The sequence below is a fragment of the Haliaeetus albicilla genome, chromosome 3 (assembly GCF_947461875.1).
Source record: "Haliaeetus albicilla chromosome 3, bHalAlb1.1, whole genome shotgun sequence".
Lineage (NCBI taxonomy): Eukaryota > Metazoa > Chordata > Aves > Accipitriformes > Accipitridae > Haliaeetus > Haliaeetus albicilla.
Window position 1 is genome coordinate 29,537,851 of NC_091485.1, and position 21,353 is coordinate 29,559,203.

The following is a 21,353-nucleotide window of genomic DNA, read 5'->3' on the forward strand; positions in this document are numbered from 1 at the left end:
TCACCTCACTCAAACTAATTTCCTGAGTAGCAGGAAATGAAGCGTGAATGAACAAGGAGTTCCTGACTAAACTAAAATCATAGGCACGCAGTAGGTGGAAGCAGGGACTGGTGACCCAGAAGCAATATAGAAACACTGTCTGAGCATGCAGGAATGGTGTTAGGCAAGCCAAGACCCATCTGGAGTTGAATCTGACACAGGACCTGAAAGGCAACAAGAAAGGCTTCTGCAAGTACATTAGCAGCAAAAGGAAGACTAGGGAAACTGTGGGCCCACTGCTGAATGGCGCAGAGATCTGGTGACAAAGAACGTGGAAAAGGCCAAGGTACTCAATGCCTTCTTTGCCTCACTCTTTACTGGTAAGACCTGCCTTCAGCAATCCCAGGTCCCTGGGAGACCAGAGGAAGAGTGTAGAGCCAGGAAAACTTACCCTCCATGGAAGAGGATCAGGTTAAGGAACATTTACACAAATTGAACATACACAAACCTATGGGCCCCGATCAGACACAGCCATGAGTGCTGAGGGAGCTCGCAGATGTTACTGAGAGGTCACTCTGTATCTTTGAAAGGTTGTGGTGATTAGGGAAGGTTCCTGAGGGCTGGAAGAAAGCAAATGCCACTCCCATCTTCAAGAAGAGCAAGAAGGAGGAACCTGGGGAACCACACCTTGATCCCTAGGAAGGTTAAGGAGCAAACAATCCTGGAAACCATTTCCAAACATAGTAACTACAAAGATAATGGGGAGCAGTCAACATGGATTTACAAAGAGGAAATAATACTTGACCAACCTGATATAGTCTTCTACAATGGAATTACAAGCTTGGTGAACAAGGGGAAGGCAGTGGATATTGTTTACTTTGACTTTAGCAAGGCTTTCAACACTGTGCCATAACAACCTCATGGACAAACTGAGGTGTACAGGCTGGAAAAGTGGGCTGTAAGGTAGACTGAACACTGGCTGAACTAATGGACTGAAAGGGTTGTGATCAGCAGCACAAAGTCCAGCTGGAGACCAGTCACTAGTGGAGTACCCCATGGGTTAATACTGGGGCCAATACTGTTTAATTACTGACCTGGGCGCTGGGACAGCGTGGACCCTCAGTAAGTCTGCAGAGTTTGCAAAACTGAGAGGAGTGGTTGATACCTCAGAGGGTCATGCTGCCATTTAGAGGGACCTCAGCAGGCTGGAGAAATGGCCTGACAGGAACCTTATGAAGTTCAGCAAAGGGAAATGCCACGTCCTGCCTCTGGGATAGATCACCAAGCTGAACATGAGCCAGCAATGTGGCCTTGTGGCAATGAAGGCCAACAGCCTCCTGGGCTGCATTTGGCAGAGGGTCATCAGCAGGTTGAGGGAGGTGATCCTTCCCCTCTACTCAGCACTGGTGAGGCCACAGCTGGAGTGCTGAGTCCAGTTCTGGGCTCCCCAGGACACAAGAGACATGGACATACTGGAACAAGGCCCATGAAAGACAAGAAAGGTGATTGAAGTGTTGGAGCATGTGGCATGTGGGGAGAGGCTGAGCAGCTCGGCACTGCTCAGCATGGAGAAGAGAAGGCTCAGGGGGATCTTACCAAAGTGTACAAATACATTAGGGTGGGAAGTAATGAGGAGGGAGACAGGCTTTTCTCAGTGGTGCCCAGTGACAGGAAGAGAGGCAAAGCCCACTAGCTGAAATGCAAGAAACCTTGTTTAAACAGAGAAAAAAACTTTTTATGGTAAGGATGTTCAAACAGTTCAGAGATCTTATGGAGTCACCATCCTTGGAGATGTTCAAAACCCGACTAGACACAGCCCTGGGCAACCTGCTCTAGGTGATCCTACTTTGAGAGGGGGTTTGAACCAGATGATCCCCAGATGTCCCTTCCCACCTGAGCCGTCCTGTGATTCAGGGAATTGTTTGCCAGTAGCAGGCAACTTGCAGCAAATCTTTTCCCAGAAAGAACAGTAAAATCCCTTTCCTTGCTCATCTTCTGTATACAAATGCATAAAGAGACCAATACTTGGAGAAAGATCAGGCATGTAAAAAAGCTGCAAAATTACTTAATGTGCTCTCCAAGTACAATTACATGGCAAGAAGGACATAAAGCATACTATTCTCACTTGTGAAAAGAGACATTCGGCTTCCAATTTTGGCTCCAAACTTCAGATAAACTGGGTGCTAGTAACTTAGTAATTGAACTATGGCAAGCTGTTCACAGAACATGAGTTTTCTTTTGCTCCATGCTACAAAATCTTCCACAGCAGCCTAAGCAAGTTCCTTATACAAATTAGGCAAAGGCCCTCTTAGTTCAACCGGAGTCTTATCCATCCGGGAAAGTGCCTCAAGCAAGAAGCCGAAGACTGTGCTGGAAGGAGGAGGAGGAATGAGAGCATTTTCTCCATTTTCTTCCATCATTGTGAAAACCCAGGCTTGAGGATAATCTTCAGTTAAATAAAAATAGTACAGTTCCACTAAAATAAAACTGGGTTTGAGACTTTCCAGGAAAAAAAGGTTTATTAACAATTTTTTCTTCAGAACTAAGTACTTCAGCTGACAAGCGGGGAAAACCAGTGTTGAATAAGTCCCTGTGTTTTTCCTTTGCTTCTTTGATACATTTACCTCACTAAGCAGAATGTTTAGCTCAGATTTGTTTTGTTTGGGGATATCTACAACTTACAAAATTAGGCCCATAAAAATTATTCTAGCTCATTAGCTGCAGATAAGCATTAGGCATTCTTTTGTGGGAACAAGAATCAGAATGCCTATACTTGGAAAAAAGTCCCACTAAAACTAGATGGTAAAAAATTGCCTTCCAGTATCATCCGAGCTAACATGCCAAGTTCCCAAAACTTTGCTTTTAGTATTTATATAGTCTTATGAACACAAATCTTAGGCAGCAAAGAGCTTTCATCTGATCTTATGGTTGTACCTTAAAACAGACTGCACTATCCTATCTATAAGAGTGTATACACTAAGTTTTGTAGCATTGTCTTTCAGTATGTATATTCCCTTGTAAATGCAACAACCTAAGACCACTACCTAGGCAAATCTTATAAAGTCATCAGGAATAAGAACAGGAATAAATGTCTTCCAAAAATGTTTCTAAACAATTTTTGCACAAATTAAGAAAATTTCAACTATTTAGCAGGCTCTGGCTAGACTTGACTAACAAATTCAGAAAGGGTTAGATATAGTTGGAAATTTTTTATATAAGAAGAATGAACATTAGATAAAAACTAAGATCTGCAAAAAAAAACCCCAAACAACCACCAGATTTGTTTTCAATGAATTCTTTTTCTTTAATTTCCCTTCCCAAAAGGATTAAAATTATATACTTGAAAGACTTTTTGTGGAAAAAAGTCCTATTGTTAACTGTGTCATATTTAGCATGGGTATGAGAAAGTCTTTTATTTCCCACCAAAAACATCTTTGCAAAAAATAAATAATTTGAAACTTAAAAAAAACCCCAAACACCACAAACAAGGAAAAGGAGCAGGTTGTTTAATTCTTCTTTCATTTGGAGCATAGGGAAAGGTAGGCTAGAGCATATATACTCTAGTATATACCACTAGTTTTGTTCTGTGACACACTGCCACTGTAAAAAGGGATTCAGGAGACCTGGTTAGCCCTTCTAAAGTTTCCTGCTACCCGATAAGTTTCATCCCCTGTTAAAAGAAACTGAACTGTCCCTCTCCACTGGAGTGGTCAGATGGAGTGATCAGGCATTTACACACCCAAAGTATCTATCAGCAAGGCTGTCTAGGAAAGCATCTGTTTCAGGGGAAACATAGTTTTTTAGGTTTTTCTTCCCCTCAGAAAGTGCCATCTTGACTAAACTGAGACACTGGAAGGTGGTGGAAGCTTCAATGGGAAAAGTAGCTCTGCTTCAGATAGCAGTTTTTGGTCAGAGTGAAGGAAGGACTTGTTGGTTCCAGAAGAACAAACAGCCTCCTGGTGGTTAGCACGTCTGAGCTCACCCTGCCACATACACACCAAGCAGCAGACCACAGTGCCGTTTTGCCAATGACTAGGGACGCTTATTAAGGATTTTTGAAGGGTTTTTAAATCTTTTAAGACTGTTATGATCCCTTCCAGAGTGTTTCCTTTGACTTCAGTCTTTTCTTCTCATATAATGTTTCTGAGCACTGACGGCAAACACTGTAAGCCACTTTAATGTTAATGTTCATTGTCTTTACTTCATCAGATGCCTTCCCCACAAGCCCTGACATCTGTTGCCTAATACCTCCAAACAGAACAGGAGGACACTGCACTGCATTCCAGTGAAAAATGGGTAGGCTGGAAATAAAGCTTTGTTTACTTTTACTACTAGCTGGTTGTTAGTTAAAAATAATGTAAAAGTAGAAGAGTTGCTCACTTATTTTAAAGCAAATTCAGTTTTCATAGCCAGAATCATGATGCTTCACGCATCATGAGCAGCTTCATCAGATCATTTGTAAAACAAAGAATGTAATAGGAAGAGATGACAGAACAGTGTAATTGATTCAATCTGTATCACTCATTTGAGTTTCTGGAACTGTACTTTTCCATGTCCTTAAAGCAAAGATTGGGGTTTCCCCTATGCATTTGGACTTTTCCTATTTCTTACATATTACTAGGAAAGACAGTAATAAAACTAACTGCAAAAGGTATCCCTAGCACAAAGTATGACTTCACAAGAAGTTCTTGCCTTTAAGTCCAGCTTCATTCTCAGAGTTAACACTCGTAGCACAGAACCAGGAAACTCAAACTGCTTTTCCACTTTTCTTCATTTATTTTTGAAGTGTTCTAAAATAAATCTAAAATAAATCTATTATTTTACAAGAGAGAATACAGCTTTATCTTGTGTTTATACATATACACACACACACACATAAATATCACACATACATATATATATATATATATATATATATATATATATATCTCCTAGTCAGGATATCATCACCTGACACACATTTTTAAGCACCCATTCCACTCTTCCCTCACTTTGGTGTAAGAAAGTCTTTCAAAAGAGCCAGAAGGGCTCTGATCACATACTCTAAGGTAGTCTTGAATCCTTGAAGCATTGGCACTGATCAGAAACAAAGATAAGGAGCTTTCACATTACAGAAAACAGATAAATAGAAAAGTATGATACAAGACTAATGTTTGCTCAGCCAACTAAGTTCTTTCACACATACTCAATCCTAAAACCTATGTGCAATACAGTGATCACTTATTCTAGTTGGAAGATCACCACTCACCCCATTCCACGCACAAAAAAATTATGGTTTGGTTTTGGTTTTGTAGAAACAGTCCTAACTTCTGTTTGTTCAGTGTGGATCTCATCCACGGGATGACAAAGCATAATCGGCTCTAGTTTTGGCCCTTCCTGCTAGATGTTTTTGTGACCCATTTTTAAAAGTGTCTGCTAAGGGAGACTCCACAGTCTCCCATGGCAGAGTTTGTGTTCTACCAGGCTCATAAATATGTTACTGTTAGAAAGTTTTTCCTGAAGTCTTCCTGACCTGTCCCAGATGGCTCCCCAAAATGAATTATCCCCTTCCTCTTTGCAACAGCCTTGAAATAATAGATAAAATGCTGTTATATCCCCCTCCTACTTCTACCTCTGAGCTAAAGAACTCCTTTTTCAATCTTTTTCATTCCTTCTTTTTAGGTGGTATTTTCTCTAGGCCCCCAACCCTTCACTTTTCTGCATCCTGGACTTTGTCTTTCAGTCAGTCTTCTCAAAGTTGTGGCCATGACCTCTGCTGCCCATGGGCACAGATCTGTGGCTTCTCCCTCTCTGCTCATCCAGCTGGACCCCTCAAGTGGCCAGGGCAGCATACGGGGTCCTGACCTCAACAAGGAGCCTGCTGGGGCACAAACCTCTGATATCAGTCAGCTATGGTCTCACCACAAGATACAGAATGTAGTTTCTATCAATCTTTAGTATTTCTCTAACCCACCTATAATTTCAGTGTGGCAGCTTGAAGACTCCCATTTACTGCTAAATTTATTGCACTTCTATCACCCACCACACCAGAACGATTTGAGCTTTCAGGAGATGTACACAAATTGCTCTGCAAGTAATTGGATATAATTCACCTTTGAGCCACCACAATATTGCATGGAGAATTGGTGTGCTAGACTTCAGGTCATTCTTTCTGAACCACTCTCCCAGGGAGATCCTCTTTCAAGAGAAATTTCACATTGTACTTAACAGTTCGCTCTCAAATATGCTTGGCACAGCTGTGAATTTTACCATTTCAAGAAGATCTCTCAATTTTCCAGGACTTCCTCAAAAACCGAGTTAGTCATTATCCACAGACTTCTTTGTGTTCTTCCTGGAAAAAAAAAAAAAATTATGAAAGGTATCATGGGGAACAAAATGAATTTTCATAGGTCTCACACCAGCCGGGCACGCAGAATCACACAGATAGAAGAAAGAATTTCAATCCATAATGAAATCTCTTTCAGAATGTTTTTGAAAAACATCACTGCACATGGGGAGAAGTGTGTGTTTTTACCAATTATTTCACAAACACTGGTTAGGTTTCTGAAGCATGTACTCATACTTTTCCTGACCTGAACCACTAACAAAAGCAAAGTCACAATGTAGGACATGCTGCACCTTCTTGTTGTCATCCATTTAAGAAATAACCAGGCGTACACAAAGCTTTTGAAGATGCCAGGGAGCAGGAGCTGCCATCTCTACAGATGCAAAATTTTAGTTTTGGAGTTAGTCACCTTCAGTCAATTGCTCTTTTCATTTTACATTTTTCACACTACATCCATTCAGTCTCCTTATGCACTATACAATCCTTGTTACACCGGTGCTGCTCCTTAACCAGGCACAAGTTCAGAAAAAGTTCTGCTTGCTTTTTTATTCTGCTTAGAAAAACTGGAATCTCTCTGCAGTCACTGGTGGCTTTGGAAACAAGTAGTTTTATAGATTTTCCTCTCTTTCATCAAAAGCTTTTTTCCCCATGTTTGACAGAGAGCATTAAGAGAGACAGTGGGTTATAAATGTTACTACCTCACGCACTGATCAAATTGCCATGCCTCCCAGCAGTTACACTGCTGACAGATAAACGCTGTGCAGTGCTCAGAGAACAGGCAGAACAGGTGCCTATAGCCCCGCCAAACAAGCCCATTTTCTCTGAACAGCAAGTCATTTTAAAACTTTTCTTTTTCTAAATCCCTGCCTAAACGAGCAGTTACCTCACAGGCCCCATTGGGCTGCTTTTTCCTTCTGTATCAATCATGTCTCAAGAGCTACTCCGTGCCAATACTAACCAGTGAGACAACTCAACTCTGCAGTCAGCAGCGTCTTCTGTTCTTTACCCAAATGAAATACGAAGGGCATGCCAACATCCAAATCACCCTGTTTACCAACTATGCACACAATTCAGCCTAGCTGCCTCTGTGTACTGCCGTTATGCCAGGGCTGGGGAAGCTCCTGAAGCGTAGGAGATGGGAAGTGCCACAAGAAAACCTGACCATTCTCAGCAGGGATCTGGTACAGTCTCTGTACAATCGCAAAAGGCATCATTTGAAGATGCTTGCACAACGGACAAATTAATTGTGAAGCAGGCCCAGCTCAGTGGTCCACAACCTCAAGCCAGCAAATCAGTTCATAAATTACAATTCTCTCTAGAAGCTTCATTGTTCTGGCATTTTGCCCACAGAAAGTAATGGTAGACATAAAGTACCAAGAAACAGGGAAGAGGCTGGGAGTGGAGTTACAAGAAACTTCTTTCTTCTTACAGGGAATTTTTTCTATACCTTTGATCTTTACCGTGCCTTTTCTAGTTCTGCTGCATAGTTCTGGGGATGCAGAGACCAGAACCACAAATAGTATCAATACATTGTGGAACCGCACAGTGAAATAATTAATTATCTATTTCATTTTTTCTTTTTGATTGCTGCTGAACACGAACAGAGGAATGACTATTAGGACTACCAAACTCCTTTCTTGAGCTGTGATAGCTAGCTAGGTGCTCCTCAATGTGCTTGTATAATTGCTTACTCCTTACTCCACACTCAAAGTCAAATTTGTCTTCCAGTACCATGATACTGATTCACACCTCTTCAGAGCCAGTTTTATTCTCACCATTTACCATTTCCAAATAAAATGACAAAAGATTTATTTTGTCTGTCTCTTCTCTCCGAGTCCCCTCCCAGGTTTAACCTATTTATGAAGGGTGTGGAAATATCCTGTCCTCCTCGCCTACCAGTCAAAATTCCACTCCCTTGAAACCATCCTGTACTTCACTGGTTAGCTCAGTACCAGTATTTTACCAGATATGTCTGTCACAGTCTAGGGTCACATCTACCTCCTTCGTACCACTACTAGAAACACATTATGCATCCTCTTCCACAGAGGGAAAGATGTGGATTTATTCCCAAGAAGTGAGGTCCCAGCTGCCACCCATGCATTGCCATCACCAGGCTAGTAACAATACCTGCCATAGCTTGCTTTCTTTCTCTACATTAAACTGCAGGCTGGTTTTAGACGGTTAAAATTTACTAAGGCCACTGTCCATAATGACATGTCTCTCTAAATCAAACTTGAAAACTTGCAACAAACACTCATTAGTTCAACCCCAGCAAAGTCTCTCTTTTAAAATCGTCCTTTCCTGCTTGGCTAAATGATTTTTCACCAAATAACATATGTTTTATCCTTGTGATTTTTCCTCATTTCTTTGGAGCTTATAGCTGTTTTCTTAGAAGAGGTGTTCTTCACACATGCTTTCACATCTGTCTTTGCTGACCAGGAAATATCCTTCCCCATCTGTAGCTGAGTCACAACTGCTCTCACACCAAGTCCGTCAGCCCTTCAAAAGACTTTAATTTACACCAAGGCTTAAGACATTCAGTTTTCTCCCTCACGCTCTTCACTTAAATAATCAAGGGTTTCTGTTGTCTCATTTACTTTGTCCAGCTTCTTAAAAGGACAGGTACAATCACCTAACTGCATCATTTCTGTGTCTGTCATTGTCCTCAATTGTTTCTCTTAGCTGTTCCTTATTCTATCTTCTTGTCCACTTGACATATTTTGCTTTTTTTTTTCACTTGGCACCTTTTTGTACTTTAAAGCCTGGTATGAAAAATACACATCTCTTCAGCCTTCTCCCTCACATTCCTTTGTTAAAACTTTTTATTGGCTGTAGTATCTTGACATTGTAGGACTTGCATCAAGCCACAGGAAAAAACTATAAAGAACCCTCCTTCCATGACCTTCCTCCAGGGCAGCTCTGACAGAGCTCCCAGATCTTCTTCATGGCATCAGGCTTAGAGGCATTTGCTGCCTGAAGACTCCTTACTATATGGAGTCTAATTCCCTGTGATTTAAGGGAGCATTTCTTATGTCTCATATGATATTTTTGTTAGCCCTGAGGTCTTGCAGAATGCTTGGAAAGCTGCTTCAAGGTTTTTCTCATAAGTGGCAGTTTCTGGAGCTCTAAGAGGTTCTTGATACTTCAGTGATTCCAGGCACAGTGCCATAGGGAAACACTACAGGGCACTAAAGGGAACCTGCCACAGACCTACATTAAACCATGTAATACATTTTCAGCAAAACTAATCCCATCTGAATTATATCTCCTCCCAGGTATTTCCATATCTGTTCTTGAAGAATTACTTACTCAGTTTTGGGGGGAGAGGAGGATGGTGAGGCAAAATAGAGAATAGCTTAACATTGGGTTTTGTCTCCTCGACATACGTCTTTAGCCACCTCAGCTAATTCTCCTTTACATAGTGGCCTCATTCCATATTCTGGTTTCTCTGCCAGAGTAAATTATTTGCAATTCCCCAACCTAAAGGAAAATTCTGCTCACAGAACATCCTTGTCGTATCCTGAACCTGGCTGAGGCCATGCACATCCTACATGTGGCAGACAAGGCATTGGATCCCACCGCCTGGTGGTTACACACTTTGAACTAAGTCCCTGTCTACAAAACTTTTTAGAGCTCTGAGAAAGTCTGCCCAAATGTGCGAGTAGTTGTGCACAACTGCCACATTTCTTGCTATCACCCAACAGATCTTGCTTCTCTGTGTAGAAAAAGCTTAGTACCTATTGCTCTGAAAAGTGACATTATCCCTTTACCGTATGACAGGTTGAAGCAAAAGCCAAGGTCAACACAACTGCGAGCACGCACACTTTTGCTGGTCATTATCTTTATCAGATAGTTTAAAAAATGTATGCATTACTGGCCCCTACAGATCTTGCCTTGTCCCAGGATTGTAAACACTGTGATGACACCAAGCTTAGTTAACTAAAAATGGTTGGATTTGCAATATTCCCCCAGCACCTCATAACTTCTGAAATATATGGGAATCAAACTAGCTCAGAATCACTTAGCAATATCACTGTTAAACAGTCTTGGTGTACAGTGCATGTCCAAATCCTTCCGGTTGTTTACAGGGCAGCAACCACTTGTTCCAAAGCAAAGATAAAAGAGGTACCTCCATAAGCCACTAATACTTACAAAGGCTGTATCTCACAGTGCTACACAGTGTCCGTATTCAAAAACTTATGTATTTTCTGACTACCAGTGAAAAACTGAAGCTGGACTGCAGACAAATATCAAAACCAGTTACCTATTGCTATATGAGACTACAACCATACTTCTTGGTGTTTAACTTCCTTTTCTGAAACTACCTTTCTAACTAAATTTGTTGTTTGAACTGAATTTAGATATGCTGTTCACAAAAAGCAAGTTGGAAACTCACAGCTGAGATGTGTTTAATAGCTAAGAAACAGTTTTAGTTTCAGGTCAAAGTATAACCAGTTTATGAGGTGGTGAAGAAATGAGGAACAAATCCGTCTCCTCTACCTTCACTAATCAAATCTCAACTTTGCTAACAAATATTCAAAGACTCAAAGAAACCATTTTCTAAGCTGTCACAAGCAGCAAGACATTAAATATATATATATATATTCAAAGCCACTGCAAAATTAACAAATTAAATCGGCCCTTCTACTGACCTCAGGAGCACTAAACAGACGCAGTTCAGCCCCCAAGAATTATTTAAATTTTTTGTAGATTGTGAGATTTTAAAAGAGCAAACTCCAGGTTTTCATTCTTTGCCTAATGCTTTGAGAGACTGAGGAATGATGCACTCGAGCTTTTGGCGTGAGCTCAATGGGTAGCAGCCTACCTAAATTCAATCTACGGTTTTCCAGTAGCTCCCTGAACCGACGTTCCAATCACGGCGATGCCGCAACGCGCGACAAACAATTCGCAAGATAGAAGATGCGCAAGACGCATAGCTGTTCCAAAGCCCATCGCTTCCGTGTCCCCGTCGCAGATCCAAGGCATCTGGTGATGGGGCGGTGGATGTCCCCTGACCCCTCCGCAGCAGGAGCGCCTGCAGAGCGGCCGCCAGCCCGGCGGCGGCGGCGGCCCCAGAGCCGGCGGGGCGAGCGAGAGCGTCCCCGGCCGGGGGCAGCCCGGCGGCTCGGGGCTCCTCTCCGTCAGGGGCGTGCGCCCGGTGAGGGCTCCGACAGCCAGAGCCCCGTCCCGAAGCGTTCGGCGTCGGACCATCCCATCCCTCCGACAAGCCGGTTAGCGGGATGCGCCGCCGCTCCACCTGAGTAACCGGCGCTCCCCCGCAGGTTTGCGGGGCGGCGGCGGCAGAGGAGGAGAAGCGGGGGGAGCTCCTCGGGGAGGGCCGGTCCCCGCGCCGCGGAGCCCCTCGCAAGCCCCCGAACCCTGCCAGCCCCGGCGCCCAACGCCCCGTTCCCTCCCGGCCCCCGCTCTCCGGGCCGGGGAGCCGGCCGCCGCCCCGCCCGCGCCCCCCGCCGCCTCCCCGCCCCGCCGAGCGGCTCCCCGCGGCCGCCCCCGGGCCCCCTCCTGGCCCCCCCGGGTCCCCTCCTGGCCCCCCCGGGCCCCCTCCTGGCCCCCCACGCGTCCTCTGACCTCAGCGAGGTAGAGCCCGGGTGCGGTGTGGCGCGGCCAGGCGCACGCCGAGTCCTGCGAAGCGCGGCGGGAGAGGGAGACAGCAACGTCCCGCGGCAGCAGCCCGAGCAAGGGCTGGCCAGCTGGAGCCGCCTGAGGTCCCAGCTCTTCCCAAACTGCCGGGGTGTTTTGCCCCTAGACCCACGCCATGTGGCACACGCAGCAGAGAGCTGTCACCGTCCCTCCCTCACTGGGAAAAATCTCGACCCCGGACTCCACAGCACTGGGGTAAAAAACAAACAAACAAACAAACAAAACAACAACAAACAAACCAAAACCCGTTATCTTCACCATAAAAACTGGTGTGTTCTCAGTACTTCTTAAAAGCCCATCCCCAAAAACCTTCTTCTGCATACAGAGAGGCGAAGAGGCAGCCTATCTGATTATAAGAACCGAGGCAGATCTAAAGCACGCTTGATTCAGACTTTGGCTCTCCCTGTTGCCACAAAGGGCTCTGGGGCTCCCCGCACCTCAAGCCTGTTGCAGTGGAACCAGGGCTGCTCCACAGCCTCTGCAGGGACCCAGGTCTCCACAGGCACCTGAGCAGAAGTACCCTGGGGTCTGCTGGAGCCAACCTCTTCTAGCCTTCCCAGGCTCCACAGGAGGCCACCAGGTCAAATACAAGAAAGCTGTAAAAGCAGCGCACACACATCCGCACCCACATCCGGCACCAAGCACGGCTGGATTTGTCACACTTTCAGCTCAAGCCAAACCCAAAATGTCTCTGCAAATAGAAACTGTCCCCGAAACAGCAATGCACGGGCACTGAGGCAGAGGACGGTGGAGGGTGGCGTGTCAGCAACGCCACCAACCACACAGCATCATTTCTGAGCATCTAAGCCACAATTCACAAGCACTGAGCTGAAATTCTTGCTCCTAATTAGCCATATAGTTCCAAGAAATTTAAAAAAAATCAATTTAAAAAGGCCCTCTACCTAAAACCATTCTTATGCAGATTTTTGTACAAAAAAAATGCAACTATTTTCTTTAGAGTTCACATTTTTTCCCATCAAAGTATGATAGTGAAACAGAGGAGGATGCAAATCAGAGCCTTCTCGCCATTCTTTATTTTTCCTCCATTGAGATATGCATTTATATTAATTCATTCCCATTCCTACAAAGCAAGAAGTCACATAGACCGTTGATGTTACAAGCATAATTACGGGGTAGTATACAACTCCCAAATACAAGCACATCTCCCAGAAAACTTAAAGCTGTTTCTCAAAGCTAATACACACCTGGAAACTGTTCTGACTTGGCCAACTCTATCAACTGGCCTCCAAAATATCACCAGTCTCTGAACTTCAGCTTGCAGATATGCAAGCACTCTTTAGCTGCTGTTCATAGAATACAAGCATGCTAAATATTTCATTTCTGTACCTCCACACTGGTTGTTACCAGAGCCTCTCCAGATTCCCTGATCTCCAAGACTACTTCTCCTTACTTCAGTAACCCTTTGTACTTGCTCCTGCCACAGAGGGGCATGTAGCTTCCTCCTCAACCACTGCAGCTGCAGCAATCACTACTTGCCTCTCCATATTAAACTTCAGCAGGCAGAAGGTGAAATTCAGCTGCTCAGGTTGTATTTGAATAGCTGTTCCTCATCCCTTCATGAAATGAAGGAGGACAGGATGGAAATACCTGTATGGCAATAGGCCATCCTTGCTATCCGTAACGAGTTTGTCAGTGGTTACTGAACACTGGCCTGTGCAGCATTAAGAGGAGGCAATGGAGACCCTGATGCCATGGGTGTTTTTCTCAGCATTGGGTTCCACATGAGTACAAAGTTGATGCAAAGCAGTACAGCTGCAGAGCTGCCCCATCTCTTGGGGAAGCAAGCCAATTCAGAGAATTCAGGCCATTGAAAAACCTGTAAGAGCAACTAGATCATCTCCCTGGAACAGCTCATTGAGAGCAGGACCACAGCAGCCTTGGCTCTGCTTGGGTTGCTGTACAACCACGACCTTTCTAGTGAAACTGCTGCAGGTGGTCCCTGTTCACTGCACAACAGAAAAAAGGCAGAGTCCTTTTAACCTTGCTTAATTAATGCTGTGATTTATCACAGGGATCCCAAAAAGTTATCTTGTACAACTAGAAAAAGAAGCCAATGGCTTCAGGAGTGTATAGACGGTTTAAGCCAGCTTTGCCAGTATCCAAGGCATTTGTGGAATAACAGCCAGAGCAGAGGGCAGGCATCTGACACGGGGCAGGCAGCTCCTCCCTTCACACTCCTCCAAGAGCCACAAAGAGCGCTCTCAGAGTGGATCCTTGGCAGCACACACCTCAGTTTTGCACTTTCAAGCACAGAGAAATGCTGTTTCACAAACAGACACTGACACTGTACCCATTTAAAGATCTACCATTGGCTTCATTAAATGCAGAGTTAGGAGGTTACTGCACTCCGGTTTCTATCAGGAGTAATTCAGTTGAAGTCAATGGTATTTCATGTGAATAAAACAGATGCGAGACTCAAATCGAGCACATGGCATTCAAACATTGCTATTTATTAGTCACCTTTGCACAGTTTTACTTCTTGAAATGCAATTTGGAAGGCCATACAAATAACCTGAATATCATTTAAGTCATTTCCTTGAAAGTAAAATATCTGAAATTAGCCACTGTGAGAACAAGTCTTTTTACTGTAATGTTGCTGTAGCCAACAACCCTGAACTTCTGGGACAGCAATCTAGAGAAAAAGAAGTTAGATTCTGTTTTTTAAAGCCCTTTGGGAGATAAAGGAGACTATAACTTCTTCGTAAGTTTTAACCAATTAACAAAACATTGCTATTTAAAAAAATTGTGATGTGCTCCAAAGAATGAGGCCATGGACCCACACTAGATCCCTCAGAGTAGCCTGTGTCAAAGGACAACAACATCATATCATGATGGACAGGACCTGAGTATGTTTGATAAATGGAAGAACAAGATTATATTTACTGCTGGTTCTTAGGTAATGTGGGACCAAAAATGCTGCAGGCAGATCTGGCAGGAGCCAGACTAACCCTGTTTTCCAGTTAGCCATGGATGACCTTAGTTTCTTGTAAAATAAATGGTATTTTTTCCTATGTTTGTAGATAATTACTTACATAACTGACTTTCCCATTGGCATGACTTGAGGTTTCGTTTTCTTACTGACTTCCGCTTGACTCTTGCAGTGCTAATAGGATCAAAGTCTCCTACCCACATGTTCCACAGTATTCAAGAATAAAATGGTATACGTCATGGAAGACGTGTATGGTTTAGAGTCTTGTGTGATCGCTCTCATTTGACACGTTTACATTTTTCAAATGTAAAATCAAGCTTAAAAACAAAAAAAAAAACAAACAAAAGAAACACCCAGAAACAGAAACCAAAAGAATGGGATATATCCACATTATTTCTACTGTTAAAATGTACTAACGTAACTGTCACTTTATTCTCATCATCCACCTTTGCTGCATGCCTTGATGTTCCATGAGGACATTACTAGGACAGTCTTTCATTTACCTGAATGATTTTACCATAGTTTTCACCAGCTGAGGATCTATCTCTGCCAAATGCAGCAAACGAGTAGACATTGGGCATCTGAAGTGATGATTTTTGGATATGAATTAAGTAGACTATAGTAAATGACAATCCATTACTCAAGATATAGCAAAAATGATACTGTATTTATTCTCTTTGAGGCACCTCAGTGATCCTAAAGTCAGGGATCTGAATTATCATTTCTAGACTTTCCTTCTGTGCCCCAACCACACACATAATGTGAAAGATAGCAACGTCACGTAGGGATTGGCAGTTTTCCCTCAGGAATATATGCTAGATATATCACTAAATATTTTAGCAACTGCTTGGATAAATATTTTGAATTTTTTTAGGTGCCCAGTGAAAGGTAGACGAGATGCAAGCAAACAAAAAAAAAAAGAGAAATACACACTCCTTGTGCAGAATGAGTATAATAAAAGCACTTTTCCAGACTAACTGCCAAATTCTGTCGGTAAAGTTCTGGAATAAAAACAACAGTTGCTGGACTACTCTGTCAGTAAATATAAGCAATTCTGTGGGGGTATTTTTGCTTTATTGTGTGGATAAAATTAAAGCATTCTCTTGATCCCGAACATTAGGTTCCATGGCTTTCTAATTCTTCTTTTAGCAAACTTAAATGGATAAAATAAGAGCTTGAATATACACATTTCCCGGTATGAGAATCAGTTTTTTCTTATAAACTTACTGGTTTTGAAAGCTCTATGCCATCAAACTTCAGGTACCACATCATCTCTGGAGACACGTCTGGGGTTACAGAAGTAAATACAATTTTATGGCGGTACTAGCAAGAGCATGTATTGAGTATTTAAATAGTCAGTGCTCTTTATTTATCAGGCTCTTAATGTCATTCTTCAACTACTGATTTTATTGGACTTACACATATGAACACAATGTGAAATGAGACCTACTGGTTCCTTGGACATCAGGGGTTACATACCTCCATATGCATATACATGTTCTCCACAAGAACCAAGAACGAAGGCTGGTATCATCATCACAGGCATTCATTCAAAATGTGTTAATTTTAAGCTCAATATTTATTCATATACAGAGAAGTTATTGTTTAGAGACTGCAACACAACATTGTTCGAAGTGGAATGAAAAGACCTATAGATGCTTACTCATCCACTCTGAGTAATAAGTATCCCTCCCAGTGAGACAAAATGCCCTTCTTATCACAGAAGAGGGTTGTGTATTACAACAAATTCTGCAGTGAATCGTTTGGCGTGGATCTTTCAACAGTGCTCATCATTTTTTTCTTGATTGGAATAACTGAAAAGCTGCTGAAACATACAGTTGAGAAACTGAAGATTTTGGGGTACTACAAATAAATTTAGGAAGCTAGATTTTCAAAGCACCATTTAAGCATCTAAAGATTAAGAGAGGGGTCTGATAGATTTAAAAAACAAAAAAAAACCAACAAAAAAAACAAAACCCAAACAAAACCTGAAAAGATAAAGCACCAGATATGCATTGGAAGAAATAGAATATGTGTGCCTACAAAACGTATTTTTAAAAACTGTTCTTCTGTATCAGTATGTATCAACATAGTTTAGAAATATGACCACACATTCAGCAATAACTTTTAAACAGCACAATCTAGAAGGGTATTCATGAGAAAATGGATTATGACCTCAAAAGTATTTTCTGCAGTGGTTCATAAGGCTAAATATTTTGTCAATATAAAATATTGCAATAAAATTTCATTGGGCACTTTGTCAAAAGTTCATCAGCTTTAGTCTAAATACTATCCTAATCAGACTGGTTTAATAATTACCAGCTACCACAAATGAACATTCCTGGAAAAAACTATGAAAAAGGTTGAATCCAAAACAAAATTAAAGTTGCTTATTTAAGCCAAGTTTAACATCACAGTCCTTCATCGTGGGATTTTGACTCCACTGCTGCTTGCACTGTTGAATTTGAGATGTTTTGGTGTAGCTAATAGCAGTGGGACTTTGATCTGCTCACACAGGGCTAGTGGCCTCTGATCCAAGGTTCTTTTCCTGCAACACAACTGTCATTTTAGAGCGGTGTTCCTCTAACAGGTCTTGCTCTATCCCTCCCTTAGGCTGTGGGGGGGCTGTCTAATAGGAAGCAGAGCCTTAGATACAGCTGTTCCTGTGCTGGGTGGTTTTGGCCTTCAAAACCATCCCTGTCCTTGAATGGCTTTAAAGGAAAGGTACAACACTGCTAAGGCAAACCAAGCCTGTCTGCTTTTGACATCAGTATTCCAGCTGCTTTTATTGCTGAATCTCTTCCCACTGCTTTTTTGGATCCCAGAAGGAAATACCACTGCACAGCTTCCTCTTAAGTGCTGAACCATATGATGCAGTGCAATACAGTTTGCTACTGTTGTTTGAATCAGGGGCTACCACTTTTTTTCCATTTCCTGACCGCTCTTCTCAGTAAGACCTCTAGGTTTACTAGATACATCTCATGACCCTTTTCCTCCAAAAAAAAAAAAAAATCTCTGTTATCCAGTGATTATTTGTGCCCAGCCTTACTCCCCAACAAGCAGGTGATATGCCTTTTCTGCTCCTAACAACAATTCTTGTTTCTTTAAATACGTATAGTCAGTAGCCCAGGTTTGCTCCAGGACTCAGAAATTTCTCAGTGTACGTAACTGGCATTTCCAGTCAAATATTGCTGTTTATTATGACTGTGGGGATTGCCCTGCAAATGGCTCAACAATCCAGGTGAAAATTAATTGGTCAGTCTTGTAAAAACATTAATTGAAAAAATACCAGTTGAATGGCTGACAGCTGCCACCTGCAGCATGCATCATTCATCTTAATTGTAACTTCTAACATCCCCACTCAATACAGGGTAGCTTTTTTTCTTCTTAGGGTAGCTGTAGTACCGAAACACAAATTGGTTACTTCACATATCCTTTGTCTTGTTGCTTGTAGACCGGACATTTTTGCTTCTAGCTTACATATCACTTCCAAGTGTGTGTGTATATATCTATACACATGCCACTCCATAATGACTTCTTGGTCATACTGGCTGTGCTCTGCCTTTTTGGGTTCCTTCAGTTTGAATCCATGTATCTATCCTGTGTTAGTGAATGCTATAACTTTGAGCCAGTATCTGAACATCAGCAGCCCATCATTTGGAAGCACTTCTCCAATGCCAGAACTGTTGCTGTCAATAGCGTGGTATCTAGGATCTTATATCCCACAGACTATACTGTCTTTAGTGGGGAATACCATGCCCATATTTGCGCACAGGTATCAGATCTCAGCTTAATCTTATATTTCATTTGTAGGTTGTTTTTTGTCATTTGAGCCTCATTCTGCAGCCACAGTACAAATCAAAGCCCAGCATTTGACCTTTACACTAGCATTTAGGATATTAATTCTAGCAATAATATTTCATTTCTCAAATAATTTCTCTCTCTCTTCTAATAAACCTTGACTTTCCTTTTCTCACCTTTAGCTCCCATGGACAACTCTGTTCATACAAGATTAGTTTTTGCTTGCATTCTTGTGCAATTTCCTTGAGATTCAGGATGCATTCTTCATACATGTCTGTTCTTCATATGTACACCTTTGCCTATTACCACACTCTTCCTACTAGGTAGGAATCCCGTCAGCACAAGTGCTGCATAGTGTTTCATTTACTGCATATTCTGGGTCCAAAGTTAAAGGATACTGCAAAACCAACATCATCTTATTGTTAAAAGGATAATTTCTTTTCATCTGCTTCTGATACAGATTAGCATACAGTGTCCTCTCCTTTTATGTCCTTCCAGGACCTTGGCAACCGCCTAAAATCTCCACAGAAGGATTCAACAGAATACCAATTCCTGGCAAGGTAATAATATGTAGCTGAAATACACCCCTCCCTCCAAAAAATAGAACCTTCAAAAAGAACTGGGTTTCCTAGGAACCTATATAATGTCATTGTCACTTTTGACCTGAACAATTAGCATTCAGGAAATTTGGACTGATTTTTCACTGATGATTAAATTGAAGTAATACTTTGATCGAATGCTAGTGGTTTACCAAGGTAAAAAGAAAAAAAAAGAAAAAAAAAAGAAAAAGAAAGAAGAATCAGGGAGACCTTTCTTTGCCCTCTGCTTGTAGTAAAGAGGGAATACCAGGAACCCAGAAAGTCACTACCTCCCCTGGTTCTCAATCTGCCCCTTAACCTTTTGAAGTTCTGCCCAAAACCTGCCTGCCTCAGATTTTGTCCGGGCCACAGTACAAATACTTCTCCTTCAGTAACTTTTAGGTTCGTTTTGCCAGCTTCATTGTCCTTATGGAAGACAGTCGTCATGAGCAGCAATGTTAAAGAGAGTTGTGTGATTATCCATCAACCATTGCTGAAAGCCATCTAATCTTCAGCATCATATTCTCTAAAGCAGCATAAAGGATAATAGAGATTTGGTCTCCAAAACAACTAAAATCCTGAGGCTTTCTGTAATAGGACACAAGTTAAATGTATACAAGTGGATTAGCTTCTGAAAAGTGCTATCAGCATTTTCTTCAAGTTTTGCTAGAAATGGCCACCAGAGCTATCAGCCACCACTGTTCTTTCCTGATATTTCTACAGGAATCCAAGGGAGAGGGAGCCCAAAGCTTTTATGCTCATCTCCTGTTCCCATCCAAGTTGAGGAATGGTGGTTATATCTTTATTTCTTCCATTTTGATAACAAAGGGGGAATAGGTGATTTCAAATAGTAAATCTATAGCACTTTTCGGATACCGTTTTCCACCCTTTTCTCTTCTTAGGACCCCAAGTGCAACCACTGCTCAGACTTCTCATTTCCTATCACTTCCTCTTAGATCCAGTATCAGGACATTAATGTTTCAAAAAAAAAAAAAATGCAGAATAAATTTAGTTGGGATTAAATATTTGTTTCCTGCCAGACCCTTTTTACTTGTCTGGTGACAGCTTGCCTTACCTCAAGAACAAACACACCAAAATGAGAATTTTAGAACTTGAAGAGGTTTATAATCACTATGCTATATATGTCATACAAGAAACAAAAATTACTCTGAATTAAAAATATACTGTGTTTCATCTAAAACATATCACAGTACCATGCCTTTGCAAAAATTAACACCAAGTATAAACAATTATAATCAAATATGAAATAGGAATTGACAAAAGCCAGTTCTGTTTCAGGAATCATAAGTTATTAGTTGTACGTCTGTACATTCTTAGTAGTATAACATTTAATAAATTTAAAAAAGAATGTAAAAATGTGCTTCTAGAAAAAGGCAATTGGGGATTAAAATTACAGTTTAAGGGATCAATTTGTCTATTTTATACTTTATGCTCAGAATATGTTCTTTTTTGTGCTTTGTTATACTCTTGCACAGTCAAGAATTTTCCTATGAAAATTCTTGGTTGCAACAACAAACCACTTTTCCTCAAAAATCTTATAAACACTATGGCTGATTTTTTCAGAGAACCTTGTCTGATTACAAAGTTACATCCCCATACAACATGAAGAAAAGCAGTGTAAGCTAGTGAAACATTAAAAATACTTGACTGTAATGAAGTTGTTTTTAATCTCAGCCTCCTTCTTGTACCTTGACTAAAACAAGTGTTATTAGCAATGTTTTACTACTTAAAGCATGGATTGGAACCATGAAAAAATTAAAAATTATACCAAAAATGAAGAATTGTAAGCAGAAAAAAACCCCAAAGATATTAGGGAGAGAAAAAGAAAATTGCTGGGGGCAGGGGAATGATCATGTCTGCTTATTAGTCCAAAACCTAAAGATTTTATTCTGTTTTTTCTCAGACTAATCTCCCCTTGACTTTGACAAAATTTGAACTCAAAAGGACTTGGGGATTTTTGTCCTTGCTGCTTAAAGAAATACGGCAAACTTCAATTCATTTCATAGACACAAAGACTCTATTAATCAGTAGTATCCAGTGT